We start from the raw sequence: 21,316 nt of genomic DNA on the forward strand, positions 1-21,316 counted from the left end.
ACCCTGGAACATGGAGCTTCCACTGGACCAACCTCAGCTGCTCCTTTCCTAGAAAGGGTATCTCAGAGCCTGGGGGTCCTGTGCTTTACAACCAAGGGTACCCATCACAGCACCCAAAGAATGATCTCATTACACAATTGCCATGAAAGTCAAACACTTAATGAAAATATACATGTGGTCACAACTTATCTTTGATGACCCTTATTGTATTTCTTACCTTAGCTTCTGTAAGTATTTCTTATTAACTCATGAAACAGAGAAACTATCCTCTCATTAGTCATGAAATATTTGTGATACTCTGACACTTGATACCAGGTCTGAAGAACACAGTGAATTACTTGTACCAGTTTTGTAAAACACAACATTTCTGGTAGCAGGGTTCTTTTTAAATTATTATTCAGATGTTGCCTCAAAGAAAAAAAAACTCCAACCCATGATGCAATCATGCTAATTCCACATACTACAAACCAATCTATCCTCTCCAGATGGACCAAATTCTTCCTCTTCCACTTCATCCCAAGGTCAAACATTTAAAAGTACCCTTAGAAAACACTATGGCCCTCTTATAGATTGATTTGATTGATTCCTGAATTGAAGCCTCAATCTCCTAGATCTGTGACCTTGTTTAGTAATAGACTGTATGGTGGTTTGAATAAGAATGGCCCCCATAGGCTCATATGCTTGAATGGTTAGTCACTGGAGAGTGGCACTATTTGAAAAGGATTAGGAGGTGTGGCCTTCTAGAAGATGGACTTTGAGATTTCAAAAGCTCATGCTAGACCCAGGTCTATACCTGCCTCTATGCTTACAGATAAGAATATAGCTCTCTACTAGTGCTCCAGTGTCTGACAGCATATTGACATACTATCCACCAAGAGGATAATGTCCTAAACCCCTGAACCTGTGAGTCCTCAATGAAATGCTTTCTTCCACAAGAATTGCCTGGTTATGCACAGCACTTGAATATTATCTAAGACAGACAAATTAGAGACATAACAATGTAAGATGGGGTCTTACAAGGGTCAGATGGATCTGTGCCTTAGTCACTATTTTCCTTTTTGAAACCAAATTCCTGACAAAAAGCAAGTTAGGACAAGTCTTATTTTGGTTCACTATTGGGTCATCATGGAGTGGAAGATGTGATGACAGGCATGTAAAGCTGCTTGCTCATTTCTTAGCCAATTAGAAGTGGTAAATAGAATTCCAGCACACAGCTAACTTTCTAGCATTCTTCCTGTCTCCTTCTTAATTGTGTTTTTAATTAAAATATATCTATAACATTCACTCCTCCTCACTTCAACTACACCTGTGTGTCCTACTCACTATCAACTACACAGTCTCTTTTTAAAAATTACTCTTGTTGTACATACTAGAATAAATATAAGGGTAGCCTGATAAGTCCATGTATTGTTGCCTACTTGTTGATGTTTTGTTATTCTATTACAGATGTCTACTCTGTAATAGACAACCAGTATGAGGGCTCGTCCTGGGGAACACTAATTCTACTTCTCTCAGCTGCTGTTAATTGCCCACAGCTCTTCATTTAGATCTGGAGCCATGTGAGACTACTCCATTCATGTTGGCATGTCAGCAGATGTTGTCATTGTTCAGGTCTCATTAGAGCAGCCATATTGTTGAGATGTCATGGATGTGGCTTCCCTGTGATATCAAGAAGACACAGTCTCACAGCAGACTTCCTAGTCCTCAGACTCTTACAACCTTTCTGCCCCCACTTTTGAGATGGCCCCACAGCCTAAGGTATAGGGATTGTATTGTAGATGTATCAAATGGGGCTGGGCAGCCTACAGTCAATGGTTACTTGCATTTTGATGAGTACAGTCTTTGCTGAAATAAGAAGCTTCTTTAATAAAGGGTGAGAGCCTTACTTATCTGTGGATAAAAGGACAAGTACTCATAATACAGTTAGGATTTGTGCTGGTTTAGGAAAGCTGCAGTAGCACGTTCCCCAAGACCCATGTCCTGACTACTCACAAACAGTTGGCTCGGTTGACGGTTGTCATTTCCCTCCTCGAGCACTCCTTGAGTCCAATTAAATGAAACAGCTCATTGAAGGGGAGATCAAAGGCTATTTAAACCTTTGGAGGGTGAGTAAAAGCTTTCAGGTTGAGTGTATATCATTGGCTGGAGCCAGTGTGCTGAAGATGCCTCAGTAGCATAAGGAGGAATTCCAGGTGCTGCTGGACATGACCTTATAAGGTAAAAGGAAGCTTACCTGGCTATTTAGCTATATGATCTCCTATGGTGGGCAAATGTGAGGGCATGGATCTACATGCACTGCGACAATTAGGCTTGGTCATTTTCACAGTATTAATCTTACCAGTCTGTGGTTCTGTGAGATCGTTCTACCTTCTAGTGTCATCTTCAATTTCTTCAGTGTTTTAGACTTTAGATGTCTTTTATGTACTTGGTTAGGTTTACTCCAAAATATCATTTGCTTTTCTAGGCTGTTGTGAATCCAATTGTTTCCTTGATTTCTTTCTCAGGGTATATTTATCATTGTTAAATACGCTAGCTAGTTTATGATCAACTCGACATTAGCTAGAATCAATTGGAAAAAGAGAGACCCTCAACTGAGCAAATGCCTCCATAAAGGTGGCCTATATGCAACTTTATTGGACAATTTCCTGATTAATTATTGATAGGAGTGAGTCCAGTCCACTGTGGGTGTTGCCAACTGAAGGCATGGTTCTGAATATTATAAAAAAGTAGGTTCCATAAGGAGTAAGCACTGTTTCTCCACAGGTTCTATTTCAGTTTCTGCCTCCACGTTTCTGCCTATGTTTAGAACATATGTTTAGTTTTCCTAGTAACTTCCAGGCAAATGATTGTTGTTATAGATGCAGAACCTGAACATAAAAAATGGATCATGAAAACCAACTGAGACAAAAACAGGGTCGCAAGGTGAGCATCATGACAAAGTGGTCATAACAGGTGGTCATCAACACAGGTGTTGGTGCTTATCTTTAGGATAAACAAAGGCATTTTTGCCATTCTGAAACAGCTAGTACAGAACCATTTGAGTTAAGGTTATTGGTTGAGTATAGCCCAATCCTTGAGACATATTTAATCCTAACCAGCAATGAACATAATTTTCCTTTACTATAAAATGGTTTTCAAGCCTAAGATGGAGGCAGGCTGGTTGGTCAATATTATCTAAATGGCTATTTGTTGTCTAGGAGAGATTCAGAAAGGTGTGAATTCAGATAGAAGGAGTGGGAGAGAGGATCTTAGAAGAGTTGCAGGAGAGGAAACCATAATCTAAATGTATTGTATAAATTTTTTTCAATAAAAAATAGAAAAAGAAAAATATGTCTGCGTTCTTATTTCAATTTTAAATTATAAATAAAGCTAAATTCAAAACTAAAAGATGACAGATGACATGTCCAGACTACATGAAAAATATACTGGCAACATCTACTATCCCTCTCCCTTGCTAGTCTTGAACTGAAATACTCACCACCACACTCCTGTGTCCTCTGCTGCAGGCTCCATCACCCTGGGTTTGTATGAAACTTGCTCTCAATGCTGCTTTGAAGGTACTTCAACATGATTTATTTACCACCTTTAGGAGAGTTCTCAATTCTGCAGTTCATCTGATAAACCTAATCTGCACTGTCATGCAGGAAGAGACATGAGAGATCTTCTCCAACCCTGACAGTAAGAGATCCAGAGGCATGATCAGGAAGCCACTCCAATGCCCTACATGGAGGCCTCAAAGTTTAAACACTGAGCATGCCTACCCCAAGAATGTGACCCTACAGGTCTCAAGAATCTTCTCTCTTTGGTAGGGTGTGATCCAGTGCATCTAATACACCACTCAAGGAAGGACAAAAGTCCAGGCAGTGGTTTGACAGATGGCTTATCCACTTGAGAATTTGTTTTACAGAGGACTTAAAGACCAATGATTAACAATCCCCTGTCACTTCAGTTCCAGGTGGAATCCACTGACCTCTTCTGGTCTGGCCTCTGGGGACTTGCAAGCATGTAGTGCACAAACCTACAGCAGGAAAAACACCCACACATATAAAAGAAATAACTCAAAAATAGAAACAATGCCTCCAAATTTTTTATTAAAAACAAACTTTTTATAAAAGCATCAAAGACATTGCCAGACCAAGATAAAAAAAAAAAGAAGCCATCATTATTATTAGAACAAGAATAAAAAAAAAACAAAGGAAAAATTCAAAACAGAAAAAAAAAACAAAAAATAACCAACATCTCCAAAAGGGTCTTGAAATTCATTATCTCTGGTGTGCATTTATAAGTGATGCTATATTTCTTTTTTTATTTATTTTATATTTTATTTACATTTCAGATGCCATCCCCTTTGCCCATTTCACCTCCCTAGAAAACCCTATCCCATTCCCCCTCCTCCTTTTTGCTTTTATACATTTTTAAATGTTAATCAAAGGCTTTATAAGTTTGGTAATGCTCAATCAAAAGTGTAACCCAATACCCAGCCTAGAGATATAAACTATATTTGACTGGTGGAGACACGTGAACATCTGCCTTCATGGCCCCCTCTCTTTCTCTCTCTTTCTCTCTCTCTCATCACCTAGCTTCACCCTTCCTGTTAAAATAAAACTTTTATCTCAAAATGCAATTAGAGCATAGTTATTCCTAATTGTACCGGTGAGGTGCAAGATAGTCCTAATACCCAGTCCATTATTTTGTTGACTAACCTGAACCTCTGTCATCTGTCCTAACTAAAGCACTTAGTTTTGAACCTGGCTTTTTTCTTGGCTTTAGAGTAAATGTCAGCTGAAAACCGTCCACTCAGATCTGTTCTCTCAAAGTAAACAGCCAGAATTGGCTATGAGACTATAGGTCTTCACCCCGTCAGAAATCCAGAATGACTGAGTTAACTGAAATTATGGGAAGCACTAAACATAGCTTCTAAAACTTAGGCAATTTATAGAGACCGGTGAACACCTGGAAAGCCCCTATACTACCGAATGTTGGAGCATCAAATCTTCAGCCTTCTGGCCCAGAATCATCTGACAGACCTTAGTGATGCAGAATTATTAAGGGCTGATTATTCTGTCTTGGCAGATATAATCAGTCGACTATTCTGCAAGTGTGTCCTTTTCTGGACAGCAATTTGTCTGTAGATGGAAAGAGGCAATACTTGCATATTGCCTGTCACTGAACAACTGGCATAACTGCAAGGATGCTCAATTTCTTCTTAGAATCCACGACAGGAAGCTTTCAGGAGCAGACAGGTCTCTAATCAAAATGAACATTAATATATAAATATTTGTAACGTCAATTCTGTGGATTTCTGGTGTTTTGAAAACCAACTATCCATGTAAGGTAACCTGGACTGTTGTCTGTTAACTCCTCTCAGCTATTTGTAAATAAAAAACGGAAAACACCCTAACAATAAACTCAAAGCCATAAATTTGCTCTAGTTCCTTAACTCATAGGCTAACCATCCCAAATCAGTTAAAAAAGTTAAAGAAAGACTGAGTCTAAGCCTTGCATTCCTAAATGTGTTATACAGGCACAATGCCCATAAGAGTATTCATCTATGTATTCATCTCACTTTTATATCAATAAGAAGTTCATACCAATGAAAACCTTAAATTTGAAATCAAAGTAAATTTTGTACCATTTAAGATATTATACCTTCATCTTGATATTAATTACACAGATTTCTACCAATAGGTTATGGCTATGCAATGAGTCCTAGCTAATCCTCCCTGTTCCATCAAAACCACTACTTTTCCCTAGAAAGACAGACCAATATTAACCACCTTAGTCCCCAAGCCCAGGGAATAGGGGCGCTAACTCTTCTTTAACTTCTTCAAACTGATTAAGGATGTTTAGATATTAGAAGAGGGGTAGGGGGTGGTTAAATTGATAAGCCGCTGATGCTGTGTCTTCACTGCATCCAGATGGAATTCCAAGACATTGGAGGTTTGGGAAGGTCTGCTCAGTATGCTTGATGAGTAGATATACCAAGGCTGTGTATTCTGCAATATACAATTCTCAGAACAAGTTTTAGTATCAAGAAAAAAAATTTTTCCTAGAGGGTTGACATTTTTTTAAAGATGTTGGTTCTAGCAACTTTTCTTTTTTTTTTCCTTTTTTAAAACTTGGTTGTAATATTTACATTTCAAATTTTATACCCTTATCCCATTCCCCCCACCACCCAGGAACCCCTTATCCGATCCCCCATCCTTGTGCTTCTATGAGGGTGTGATTTTCCAGCTTCTATGGTGCTGTTTCCACTAACATAAATTGCCTCCTAAATGTCTAAATCCTTCCCTTTCTGTTACTAAATCTCCTATTTTTCTTTCTTTTTTTCTCTTTTTTCTCCTCCCCTCCCCCTTTTTTGTCTTTTTAAAAATTGGGTATTATATTTATCTTTCAGATTTTATCCCCTTACCCCACTTCCTCCCACCACCCAGAAACCTCCTTTCCCATCCCCTTTCCTCATGCTTCTATGAGGCAGTGCCCACACCTTCTTCCCCACTAACCCCTCCCCACCCTCAGATTTCTCCCCCACACTCTGTGTTCATTTTTTATGGGACCAAGAAACTCCTCTCCCACCTATGCCAGACAAGGCCATCCTCCCCTACATATACTGCAGCAGTCATGGGTCCCTCCCTATGTGTTCCCAGGCTGGTGGTTTAGACCCTGGAGGGCTCTGGTTGTTTGGTAATGTTGCTTTCCTCCTGGGGTCACAAACACTTTCTGCTCTTTCAGTCTTCTCTCTAAGTTCTCCATTTGGAAACCCTTGATCATATCAGTGGTTAGCTGTGAGCATCGTCCTCTGAATGTGTTGGTCTTTGGCAGACCTCTAAGTAGACAGCTATATCATATTCTTGACAGCATGCATTTCCAGCCATCCACATCAGTGTCTAGCTTAGGTGACTGTACATGCGATGAATACCCAGGTGGAATGGTCTCTTGATGGCCCCTCCTTCAGTTTCTGTCCCATGTTTTGTTCCTATGTTTGCTCCCTAGAGTATTTTTGTAACTCCTTCTAAGTAGAACTGAGGTATCCTCTCTTGGTCTTCCTTCTTCATGAGCTTCATGTGGTCTGTGGGTTGAGTCTTCGCTATTCCAAGCTTTTGGGCTAACATCCTCTTAACAGTGAGTAAATACCATGTGTGTTCTTTTGTGATTGGGTTAACTCACTCAGGATGATAATTTCTAGATCCATCTATTTACCTAAAAATTTTTCAAATTCATTATTTTTAATAGCTGAGTAATACTCCATTGTGTAAATGTACCATATTTTTGTATCTATTCTTCTGTTGAGGGACATCTTGTTTCTTTCCAGCTTCTGGCTATTATAAATAAGGTTGCTATGAACATAGTGGAGCATATGTCCTTATTATATGTTGGAGCATCTTCTGGGTATATGCCCAGGAGTGGTATAGCTGGATCCTCAGGTAATGCTATGTCCAGGTTTTGAAGGAACAGCCAGAATAATTTTCAGAGTTGTACCAGCTTGCAATCCCACCAACAATGGAGGAGTGTTCCTCTTTCTCCACATCCTTGCCAGCATCTATTATCGCCTGAGTTTTTTATCTTAGCCATTCTGGCTGGTGTGAGATGGTATCTCAGGGTTGTTTTGATTTGCATTTCCCTGATGACTAAGGATGTTGAGCGTTTCTTAAGGTGCTTCCCAGCCATTCAAGTTTCCTCTGTTGAGAATTCTTTGTTTAGCTCTGTACCTCATTTTTAATAGGGTTATACGGTTGTCTGGAGTATATTTTTTGAGTTTTTTGTATATCTTGGATATTAGCCCTCTATCAGATGTAGGATTGGTTAAGATCTTTTTCAAATCTGTTGGTTGCCATTTTGTCTTATTGACAATGTCCTTTGCCTTACAGAAGCTTTGCAATTTGATGAGGTCCCATTTGTCAATTCTTGATCTTAGAGCATAAGCCATTGGTGTTCTGTTCAGGAACTTTTCCCCTGTGCCTAGGTATTTGAGGGTCTTTCCCACCTTCTCTTCTATTAGTTTCAGTGTATTTGGTTTTAAGTGAAGGTCTTTTGTCCACTTGGATTTGAGCTTTGTACAAGGAGGTATGCATCCTTCTACATGTTGACCTCCAGTTGAACCAACAACATTTTCTGAAAATGCTGTCCTTTTTCCACTGGATGGTTTTAGCTCCTTTGTCAAAGATCAAGTGACCATAGGTGTGTGGGCTCATTTCTGTATCTTCAACTCTATTCCATTGATCTTCTTGCCTGTCTCTGTACCAATACCATGCAGTTTTTATTACTATTACCCTGTAGTATAGTTTGAGTTCAAGGATGGTGATTTCCCCAGAAGTTCTTTTGTTGTTGAGAATAGTTCTCACTATCCTGGGTTTTTTGTTGTTCCAAATAAATTTGCAAATTGCTCTTTCTATCTCTATGAAGAATTGATTTGGAATTTTGATGAGGATTGCATTGAATCAATACATTGCTTTAGGCAAGATGGCAATTTTTTCTAAATTAATCCTTCCAATCCAAGAGCATGAGAGCTCTTTCCATCTTCTGAGATCTTCTTCTATTTCTTTCTTCAGAGACTTGAAGTTCTTGTCACACAGATCTTTCACTTGCTTGGTTAGATTCACTACAAGATATTTTATATCATTTTTAACTACTGTGAAGGGTGTCATTTCCCTAATTTCTTTCTCAGCCTGTTTATCTTTTGAGTATAGGAAGGCCACTGATTTGTTTGAGTTGATTTTATATCCAGCCACTTTACTGAAGTTGTTTATCAGGTTTAGGAGTTCTCTGGTGGAATTTTTAGGGTCATTAAGTATACTATCATATCATCTGCAAATATTGAAATTTTGACTTCTTCTTTTCCTATTTGTATCCCTTTGACTTCCTTTTGTTGTCTAATCGCTCTAACTAAGACTTCTAGTACTATATTGAATAGGTAGGGTGAGAGTGGGCAGCCTTGTCTAGTCCCTGATCTTAGTGGGATTGCTTCAAGTTTCTCTCCATTTAGTTTGATGTTGGCTACTGGCTTGTTGTATATTGCTTTTACTATGTTTAGGTATGCACCTTGAATTCCTAATCTTTCCAAGACTTTTAACATGAAGGGATGTTGAATTTTGTCAAATGCTTTCTCAGCATCTAGTGAGATGATCATGTGGTTTTTTTCTTTATTTATGTAGTGGATTACATTGAAGGATTTTCAAATATTGAACCATCCCTGCATTCCTGGGATAAAGCCTACTTGATCATGATGGATGATTGCTTTGATGTGTTGTTGGATTCGGTTTGTGAGAATTTTATTGAGTATTTTTGCATCAATATTCATAAGACAGATTGGTCTGTAGTTCTCTTTCTTTGATAGGTCTTTGGGAGGCTTAAGTATGAGCATAATTGTAGCTTCATAGAACAAATTGGGTAGTGTTCCTTCTGTTTCTATTTTGTGGAATATTTTGGAGAGAATTGCTATTAGGTCTTCCTTGAAGGTCTGATAGAATTCTGCACTAAAACCAACTGGCCCCCAGACTTTTTTTTAGTGGGGAGATTTTTAATGACTGTTTCTATTTCTTTAGGGGTTATGTGACTGTTTAGTTGGTTTATCTGCTCCTCGTTTAACTTTGGTACCTGGTATCTATCTAGAAAATTGTCCATTTCATCCAGATTTTCCAATTATGTTGAATATAGGCCTTTGTAGTAGGATCTGACGATTTTTTTTAATTTCCTCTGTTTCTGTTGTTATGTCTCCCTTTTCAGTTCTGATTTTATTAATTTCAGTACTGTCTCTGTGCCTTTTGCTTAGTCTGGCTAAGGGGTTGTCTATCTTGTTGATTTTCTCAAAGAACTAGCTCCTCGTTTTGTTGATATTTTCTATAGTTCTTTTTGTTTCAACTTGGTTGATTTCAGCCCTGAGTTTAATTATTTCTTGCCATCTACTCCTCTTGAGAATATTAGCTTCTTTTTGTTCTAACGCTTTCATGTGTGCTGTCAAGTTATTAATGCATGCTTTTTCCTCTTTCCATTTTCTTTTTGTGGGAACTTACAGCTATGATTATTCCTTTTAGTACTGCTTTCATGGAGTCCTACAAATTTTGATATGATGTGTCCTCATTATCATTTAAATCTAAATAGTATTTAATTTCTTTCTTTATTTCTTCCTTGACCAAGTTATCACTGAGTAGAGCATTGTTCAGTTTCCTCATGTATGTGGGCTTTCTGTTGTTTTTGTCCATGTCAAAGACGAGTCTTAGTCCATGGTGGACAGATAAGGTACAAGGGATTATTTCAATCTTTTTGTATCTGTTGAGACCTGTTTTGTGACCAATTATATGGTCTATTTTGGAGAAGGTACCATGAGGTGCTGAGAAAAAGGTATATTCTTTTGTTTTAGGATGGAATGTTTTATAGATGTCAGTTAAGTCCAATTGGTGTTGCAGTAAATCTCCTGCCCATAGGGAGTGCATAGAATAAAGACACAAGTCAATAAATATCAAATGAATGCTGCATGCCTAGATTGGGCATATTTACCATTAAACTACACTATTCCCTGGCTATGAGAGCTCTTAACAACTTGCGGTTTCCTTGGTCAAGGTCTCCATCTTCTCTCCTTCCACCAACTGCCAACCTCCTCTGCTTCCACCAACTGCCAACTCCCCACTCCAAAGGCTCTCCTCCTCTTATCTCCTTTCCCTGCCTCTGGCTCTTCCCACTCCTCTTCCACTTCCCAATCACTAGCTGTAGCCTTTATTTAACAAATTTGATTGATCAGAAGGTTTACAAGATTCACTCCTCCTTCGCAGCCCCTCCCAGGAATGGAATTACCATGACAAAAAGAGGCTAGGGCTATCCACCACATTTCCCCCTTTTTGTCCAATAAAAATTTTTTTTCACATATTAATTGAACTCTAACTATATTACCATGTTGTGATTGTTAAAGAACAAGATAAACCTAATACCCAGTCCGTCATTTTTGCTAACTAAATAGAACCTTGCCATCTCTCTCAATTAAAAAAAACTTAGTTCTGAACCTGGCTTATGTCCTGTCTTCAGAATGAATAGCATCTGAAAACCATCCTCTCAAAGTAAATAGCCTGGGTTGTCTGTGAGATTATAAATCTTCAACCCCATCAGAAATCCAGAATGACTCAGTTAAATAAAGATATGGGAAGCACAAAGCGTGGCTTCTAAAACTCAACCAATTTAAATAGACCACTGAACATCTAAACAGTTCCTTATTTCAAAACGTTGGAGTATCTGGTCTTCAGCCTTCTGGCCCAGGATCATCTGACAGACCCAGTAATGCAGAATTACTAAGGGCTGATTACTCTGTCTTGGGAGATATAATAAGTCAACTATTCCACAAGTGTGTTTCTTTTTTGCACAATATTTCGTCTGTAGATGAAAAGAGGCAATTCTTGCCTAGTGGCTGTCACACCACAACTGGAGTAACTCCAAAGATGCTCAATTTCTTCTTAGAATCCAAGACTGGAAATCTGTCAGGATCAGATAGGTCTCCAATAAAATAAGTGTTTATATAAGAATATTTGTAACGTCAATTCTATGGATTTCTGACGTTTTTGAAAATCAACTATGTAAGGCAATCTGAACAGTTGTCTGTTAATTCCTTTCCACTATTTCTAATTAAAATCTAGAAAACATCCTAACAGTAAGCAATGAGCCATGCAATTACCATAGGCCTCTGACTCACAAGCCAACCATCTCAAATCAAGTGTTTTTTTTTCATTATTAAAAAAAAACTGGGTCTAAGCCTTGTATTTCTAAATAAGATATATATGCACAATGCCTACATGAGAGTAATATATTAATCCCACTTTTGTATTAATAATAAACTTATCCTAGTGAAAACCCTAAATTTGTATAAAATAAATTCCATATCAATGTAAGAGATTATAATTTCAACCTTATAACTATCATAAAGATTTCTTACCAATGTAAGATATAGCTAATATATATATATATATATATATATATATATATATATATATATATAATTTTTATTTTTTTTAAACTGGGTCTAAGCTTTGTATTTCTAAATGAGTTATACAGGCACAATGCCTATATAAGAGTAAAATATTAATCCCATTTAATTCCTGAGATTTAGCTCTCTAATTCCCTTCTTGTCTGAAGCTACATTTGTAAAGTATTCCTTAAATTACAACACATGTATAATTTACAAAGTAACTAGAACCATCCACCCCAACATAAGGAACTGGGGCGATGATCTCCTTTTGTCTGCTTCCAGCTGAATTGGGGTGAAGAATTCCCATCTGGGGGCCCAAAGGGAAACAGGAAAATTGGCTTAGTCAAAGGAGAGCTAGCTGGCATCATTTGCCTTGAAGTCACTGTGTACTGAGAAAGTTCATAGCTTAGCTGACACCATAACTGTTACAGTCAGAAAGGCTGGACAGGCAAGCTAGCTGTTCTGGAAAAGTTCTGGAAGCAAGTCCTTAAAAGAAGCAGCTTCGATGCAGTTGCAGTAGAATCAAGCAAAAAGCTGGAATAGGAGGTCCCAGAGACTCAGCATCCCCAAGTATAAGTCATGCTAGGGCTGAGTTTCTCTTCTTTCGTCCTGTAACATATAAAACTTAAAAGCAACAGGTAGTTTTATCAAAACATTCACGTGGAACGTGTAGGGCACACAGCTTTGTCAATGAAGATCAATAAAGAAAGGCCACTGCCCTCTTCAGGTTAGTTTGATTACTTAATCAAACTATATATAACTTATATACATGCCCTCATAAAGGATGGCATGTATTAAGTCATGAGAAATTATTACCCAAGTAAATGTTCTTGGCTTTGTATTGACATTTTAGTCCCAGCCAGTTAAGTCCATATAAGAGACATAACACCATATATACATCACCCATTTGGTTGGTTGAGTTAGTCTCCCTTTTCTTCTGTGTCGACTAGTGCTTCAGGGGGTCTCCCTTTGTCATTTCTGATCTTTATCAACTTGGAAGGAACCCACAGCTTTTCTTTTCCTGTGGAAACATAAACATAACCTCTCCCCCAGTGTAACACATTTCCCACTTTCCATTCTGATGTCATAATATCCTTAATATAAACAGGTTGATTTAGTTCAGAAGTTTTTTCCACCATCCAATGTCTCTCAGCAGCTGTGGTGTTTTGTTCATTAGCATTTAAAAAATTTAGAGTTAATAAAGCACTATGTAATCTATCTTTGGGAGTTCTTATTGATCCCTCTTGCCTATTAAGCATCTCCTTTAGAGTTCGATTAGATCTCTCCACAACTGTCTGTCCCATAGGATTATGTGATATGCCTGTAACATGTTTTATATTATAATATGTAAAAAACTTCTCCATCTTATTAGAGGTATATGCTGGACCATTGTCTGTTTTAATTTGTACGGGTATCCCCATAATGGAATTACACATTCTAACAAATGTTTAATTACAGAATCAGCCTTTTCTGATGCTAAGGCTGTTGCCCATTGAAATCCTGATATATGTCTATAGTATGGTGCACATATTTCAGTTTACCAAATACTATATGTCTATAGTATGGTGCACATATTTCAGTTTACCAAACTCTGTAAAATGAAAGACATCCATTTGCCAAATATCATTTCTTTGGGTACCCTTAGGGTTAGTTCCTGTAGGCAATGGAGTTTGGTTATATAATGAGCAAGTAGGGCATTGCCTCACAATTTCCTTGGCTTGTCGCCAAGTAATAGAGAACCCTTTCTTTAAACCTTTGCTATTAACATGATGTTTTTTATGAAATTCTGAAGCCTCTAGCATGCTTCCTATCAATAGCTGGTCGATATCATTATTACCTTGTGCTAGAGGGCCTGTTAGACCTGTATGGGATCTTATGTGTGTTATATATATTGGGTTACTTCTATTTCTAATAATTTGTTGTAGTTGAATAAATAATGAGGTCAATTCAGAATTATCTTGAATAAGTTCAGCAGTCTCTATGTGTAAAACAACACTTTCGGCATATTGAGAGTCAGTTACTATATCAAGGGATTCTTGAAAATCTGACAATACCATGATTATTGCATATAATTCAGATTTTTGAACTGACTTATAGGGACTCTCAGCCACCTTACTTATGTCTTCTGATTTATATCCTGCCTTTCCTGATTTACTAGCATCAGTGTAAAATGTAGAGTCTCCAGATATCAGAGTTCCTTTTAAAATACGAGGGATAATCCAATTAGTTCTTTTTGTGAACTGAAGCTGCTTGCTTTTAGGATATTTGTTGTTAATCTCTCCCAAAAAGTTACTACATGCTCTTATGCCCATAACGAGGTAATTTCTGCATTAGTAAAAGGTACAACAGTTTCAGCCAGGTCCATTCCAACTAACTGTCTAAGTCTCCTTTTTCCTTTAAGTATTAATTCAGAAACCTTCTCAGCATAGGTTTTTAACTTTTTACTCTGTTTATTCTGTTAGTTTCATTGTGTCTCAGTTTAGTTTCTGATTCCACGATCTGTCCATAGCTGAGTGTGGGGTGTTGAAATCTCCCACTATTATTGTGTGAGGTGCAATGTATGCTTTAAGCTTTAGTGAAGTTTCTTTTATGTATGTGGGTGCCCTTGCATTTGGAGCATAGATGTTCAGAATTGCAAGTTCCTCTTGGTACATTTTTCCTTTGATGAATATGAAGTGTCCTTCTTTACCTTTTTTGATTACTTTTGGTTGAAAAACGATTTTATTTGATATTAGAATCGCTACTCCAGGTTGTTTCTTGGGGCCATTTGCTTGGAAGATTGTTTTCCAACCTTTTACTCTGAGGTAGTGTCTGTCTTTTTCACAAAGGTGTGTTTTCTGTATGCAGCAAAATGTTGGGTCCTGTTTATGTATCCAATCTGATAGTCTATGTCTTTTTATTGGAGAATTGAGTCCATTGATATTAAGAGATATTAAGGAAAAATGAATGTTGTTTCCTGTTATTTTTGTTATTGGCAGTGGAGTTATGTTTGTATAGCTACCTTCTTTTAGGGTTGTTGGAAGATCACTTTCTTGCTTTTTCTAGGTTGTAGTTTCCCTCCTTATGTTGGAGTTTTCCACCAATTATTTTTTGAAGTGCTGGATTTGTGGCAAGATATTGTGTAAATTTGGACTTGTCATGAAATATTTTGGTTTCTCCATCAATATTGATTGAGAGTTTTGCTGGGTATAGTAGTCTGTGCTGGCATTTGTGTTCTCTTAGGGCCTGTATGATATCAGTCCAGGATCTTCTGGCTTTTGTAGTCTCTGGTGAGAAATCTGGTGTAATTCTTATAGGTCAGCCTTTATATGTTACTTTGCCTTTTTCCCTTACTGCTTTTAGTATCTTCTCTTTGTTCTGTATATTTGATGTTTTGATTATTATGTGACGGGAGGTGTTTCTTTTTTGGTCTAGTCTATTTGGGGTTCTGTAGGTTTCTTGTATATTTAAAGACATCTCTTTCTTTAGGTTAGGGAAGTTTTCCTCTATAATTTTGTTGAAGATATTTACTGGCCCTTTAAGTTGGGAGTCTTCACCTTCATCTATACCTATTATCCTTAGGTTTGGTCTTCTCATTGTGTCCTGGATTTCCTGGATGTTTTGTTTTAGGAACTTTTTACATTTCACATTTTCTTTGACAGTTGTGTTTATGTTTTCCATGGTATCTTCTGTGCATGAAATTCTCTCTTCTATCTCTTGTATTCTGTTGGTGATGCTTCCGTCTATGACTCTTGATCTTTTTCCTAGGTTTTCTATCTCCAGGGTAGTCTCCCTTTGAGATTTCTTTATTGTTTCTACTTCAATTTTTAGATCCTGGATGGTTTTGTGTAATTCCTTCACCTGTTTGGTTGTGTTTTCTTGCATTTCTTTAAGGGCTTCTACCTGCTTACCTTCGTTCTCTTCAAATTCTTTGAGAGTGTTGTTTATGTCTTTTTTAAAGTCCTCCATCATCATCATGAGAAGTGATTTTAATTCTGAGTCCTGCTTCTCTGGTGTGGTGTGGTATTCAGGACTTGCTATGGTGGGGGAACTGGGTTCTGGTGATGCCAAGTAACTTTGGTATCTGTTGTTTACATTCTTATGCTTGCCTTTTGCCATTTGGTTAGCTGTAGTGCTACTCACACTCATTGATTCTGACTGAGTCTGCCTTTCCAGTTACCTTGGTTGTGTCAGAACTCCTCAGGGTCTGGCTGACTTTATGATCCTGAGCTCCAGCTGCTCTGGGTACAGTGGATCCTCTAGGATATTTCAGGATATGGTGTCTCCATGGTAGTAGACCAGCTAGGTGTTTGCTGCTATGAATGTAGTTGCTCCTCTATGATGCTTCAGGATATGGTGATCCCTGCTCTGCAGCTCTGTGGGCCATGTTCTCTCTAGGATGCCTGCAGCTCTGCGGTCCTTGACCTTTCTTGAGTACCTCTGCTGCTCTGTGGTCTGTGACCTCCCTAGGGTGCCTCCAAATTCAGTTTCCAGAGGGAAGCAGATCAGCTGGGAGACTGCTCCAGCCACCGGTACCTGGGCCAGGGGTGGATATATTTTTCATCATGAAGTTGGGATCCATAGATTTTGACACACTATCCACATCAAAAGCACAATTCTCTGTGTAGCTGTGACTGGCTGGGAACTAATAATGAAGCCTAAGCCACATGCTACTTGAAGATGTCCATTCCTGCCTGATACTACTAGTGTTACAAGACAGTGAACCACACATGAATACAGAAGGTTTTTAGAAGAGAAAAATTAGTGATTACGTTTTTGTCCATAAAAATACATTAAATTTATTCAATACTCAAATGTACTTGTTCTGGATACTAGAAGACAACTAGGAGGACCAAAATCTTCAGGGAAGAAATTGTTTTATATGAGGGGAGAGTCCTTAGAACACAATTTTTAAAATGTGAACAAGGATAATATGTTCCTAGAATTATACTTTCTATGATAAAAAAATAACACTGGAGAAAAAAAATCTGAATCAGGTAAACTTGCCACGATGTGCATGTGAGCTCTCAAATTGAGTGTGAGAGCAAATGCTGGACTATCACATGCATTATTACTTGAATATTTGCATCCAGGATGAAATAGCAAACTTTTCCTATGCTGACACTCTCATGTAAAGATGGGACAGGACATAGGAAAATTCTAGAAGGTCATGGCCCTTTCATCGTTGTAAGCTCAACAATGAACAAAAAAGGGCTTTGTATCAAAGTAGATGGGATATGAAGAACAACATTTGAAATTCTCCCATGATGTTCACAAACACACACACACACACACACACACACACACACACAAAGACCTTTATGTCCACACCCAAACATACTCACATATATACATAGTCAACACACACATATACACTCATTCTCAAACAGAATCAAATGCACTGTAAAAACCTCACTGACACATATTTTTACACATACTAATACCTATAAATAGACATTCACACATGCATTCACACAAAATCACATATAAACTTACATATTTGCAAGCATACATATGTTAGCTGGCTTGTGTATCCCAGAATTTCTACAGTACATCAAATGTGGATACAAGATAATGTGGGGAACCGACAGAAGGCAGCTATCATCCTTGCAGCCATCTTGAGCCATAAACCCTGACAAGAGACTTGATTACAATAGGCTACAACAGCTGAGCATACTCTGATAACATCTTGTTTTAGATACCCAGGATTTTCCTTTGGGTGTGTGAGACTTAAAGGTGTGTGGCTTAAGAGCGTGACTTAGAGATCAGATTTAGAGACAAGACCTAAGGGCATGACTTAAAGGTGTGATTTAAAAGCCTGGCTTAGAAGTGAGACATATAAAAGGTGAGAGGCAGACAGAAGAGATTATTATTAAGTATTAGGAACTTGGAGTAGGCACTTGAGACTTGAGACAGGGAACTAGGAACTAGACACTTGGAAAGGAACTTAGAACTGGGAACTAGGAACTTGGAGAGAAGAAGAGAGACTGAAGAATAAACGGGATTGAATCACACTCTGTCTGGTCTCCATTCCTCCCATCCATCTTCACTCTCTCTCTTGCTGAACCCTGACCCACAGACTAGAGCAGCTTGGGGCAGTGTGGGCTCCAACATTGACAGAGTGGTTCTGACCTTTTGGCCCCCAACATGGGGTAGAACAGATCTTGACATTTTTGACGCCTTATGTGGGGCAGCTCGGGCCACAATTGGCCAGCTATCCTGGTCTATAGAGATGGAGGAGCACTTTTATAGAAGCAAAGGAAAAGAGGAGATGGGGGAATAGGATTGGAGGGTTGCGGAGGGGAAACCTGGAAGGGGAATATCATTTGAAATGTAAACAAATAAAATGATTAATTTAAAATAAAAACTTTAAATAAAATAAAAATGATTAATTTAAAATGAACAAAATTTAAAAAATACTGAAATCCTGTCCCGCTGTGGCATATTTCCATCTGCAAAGTCATACTGCTTACATCTACACAAATAGAGCCATAAACTTGGGACCAAGTGCCCAAGTATTGGAAACCCTTGAGAATCATTGTTTCTCAAACTTCCATATACAATTTGAAACAAAGACCAGTAAAATAAAGATACAAAGATGCAAAGATCATGAAAACCATGCCATCCAAAATATGAAAACCATGGGAGACTGACTCAGTCTGCCTCAGAGAGAAATCTAGGAGAGATAGAACCACAGAGAAAGAGAGAGAAAAAGAGACAGACAGAGAGACAAAGACAGAGAGAGTCAGAATTAAAAGAGTTCTGAAACAGTTTTAAAAAACTTTTTGTCTTTATTAGTTAAAGAAAATTGGTGACTGAGTCTAATATAGCTGAACATTGACTAAAACTCAGTTTACATCTGAGGTTCTCATTGAACTCTTGACCCTCCTGCCTCTCCCTCCTAAATTATGGGATTAAGGAGTACAGCAAGACATCAGGTTCCTTTTATCCTATTAGTAACTTCTTTTATAAACTGAGTGTTCTAACACAGGACACATATGTGCCTGAACACATGGTTCTATTGAAACACAGAGGAGAAGCAGAGACACTGGAGACAGGAAGGCACAAATCAGTGTGCCTGGCCCTGACTTCAAAAAACACAAGGAACCAACCAATGGGTTGGTCATCAGCATCTTCAAGGATCTTCTACTTCTTTTACTGACCACCCTTCTTCAGATTGACTTTATTCTGGAACTGGACATCCTGAGTGGTCCATGTATTACTTCAAAAACAATGTCTTCTACGGGGAAACAATCTCTGGTTGCCACGATGCATTCCATCTTTATTTGATAGTCATCAGGCAATGATATTTATCTAAGGACTGCTTCCTATTTATTTGTAATGCATGTCAGTCTCAGACAACACCCTTTCTGGCCTGATGCTGTTGATTGAGCTATCATGGCCTTCCTATCTATAAATGCCACATAACATATTTCATACACTAAGGAACCTAGGACTTAGAAGCACCTAAATGTTACCATGATGAAGCTCATATTCAAGGGAAGTGAAGGATGTGACCAGAAGTGGTGAGACAGGGATCTGTAGAGTTGGGTGACTCTGGAAAAAACACCACCAGAATGAAATAGAGCCACTCAGACAAATGTCTAAGGCCATGGAACACTGTGGACATAGCATCCTTTCTCCTACCTTACCATCTCTTCATGTTATTTACTCCCTGCTAACCCCAGCCACCTGTATTTTTTTACTTCTGAGAATATCTACTATTTGAGGTCTCCACATCCATGCCCTGTCTCGGTCACATGGGACTGACTGCAAGCCCTTCCTTACCATGGATTATCTCATCACTTTTCCTTTTGGGTCTCTGAATATAGTTGGCAGAAATCAGCTCACTGGGACACAGGGAAAGACAGATGGATGAAGGAATACAGAGGCTTCTCATCAGACTGTACATGAGATTCATGATTTGTCAATAACCTATAGCTATTCTTTCCCATTGGCCTTTTTGGTTAGGACAGAATTACATACAGCACTGTTGTAAATGCTTTCATCAATGATCCCAGACACTGGTGTATATATATGTTATTTGATTTCAACTAACAAAGACACTAACAGAAAAATCTTTGGCATTCCAGACATGGAGACTCCACCTTCTCATTATTCTTTTCTTCTAAAGAGTACAGGCTTGACCATTTCTCCTCTTGAGATGACAGACTTCCTACTCTGTAGCACCTTGCATGCTGATGTCAAAACCTAGGTCTTATGAGCTTGTCAACAAGAGCCAAGGCTTGTCAGAGAGTGCTCATTAATATTGTTTATGGATATGTGGAGCTATTCACCCAGTGTCCACAAAGGCACAAAGACACCATTGTAGGTCCAATACCTGTCTCCAGAGCCTGGGGCATCTGTGTCTCAGATCAGGACATTGAGGGCCAAGAAATTCAGGTTGAGGAGGAAGGAGGCAGAGTTCCTGATGGGAAGTAAGCTTTCCTGAGTCAGGAGAAAGGGCAGCCAAGGCAGTTCATCAATAGAACCCGGATATAGGAGGGCCTTGGTCCCTTTGTGTTTATCTTGCTATTTTTATTCAAAAAGAATGAGACTTGTGATCACATTGTTGGGCTGTCAGTTTTCAGACATATGTGAAGGTAAACATAGGTCATACAGTGTAAGATAGGGCTCAATTATGCATGATATGCTGGGGCTCTACTAGTTCCTAAAGGAGGTTCTCAGATGACCAATACAGCAAAGGCTACAATATTCTTTGGTAAATTGATATCCCTGAACTCACAGAGGTATAACATTCTTACATGTCTCTTAGTAAACATAAAATCATAACTCCCTGAGTTGTGTATAGAGCTTTTCCAATATCAGGATAAAACTGTGACACACAGGCATCAAGGCCCCTCGCCTCAAGAACTTAGAAAGTAACAGAGGTGGTATGTTTTGGTTAGGATGGAATTACATATAGCATTGTCATAAAGAGTGAGACACTTGAAGAGTAACAAGTGCTCTAAGAAAGCACTGGCATCCCTGGACAGAAAATGCAGCAGTTCATGTGACTGTTGGCCTGTGTGTGCCTTGGAGCCTTCTAGAGGTGCTACTTCACTTGACCTCAAGCCATTTCACAAAGACCTTATACATGTCAATTTTGGGCCTTCCAAAAATGGGTAGCAGTGAGTTGGCATCCCCAAACAGAGTGTGGCCTCTGAAAACAAGCAGGACTATGCATGGTGGAGAAGCCAAGTCCTTTCATGAGCAGCAGAGAAGGTGGCTTGGGAAGCTATAATTGTTTTAAACATGAGGGAAGGGCTGATGATGGCAAATGGATAAAGAAGGCTCTCCCTTTCTGGCCCAGAATGCAGGCTGTGTTCCTACCCCAAACCTGAGTCACTCAATCTCTCTGAGCTCCTTCATGAGTAGTACACTTAGATG

Source organism: Arvicanthis niloticus, chromosome 2, assembly GCF_011762505.2.
Source record: "Arvicanthis niloticus isolate mArvNil1 chromosome 2, mArvNil1.pat.X, whole genome shotgun sequence".
NCBI lineage: Eukaryota > Metazoa > Chordata > Mammalia > Rodentia > Muridae > Arvicanthis > Arvicanthis niloticus.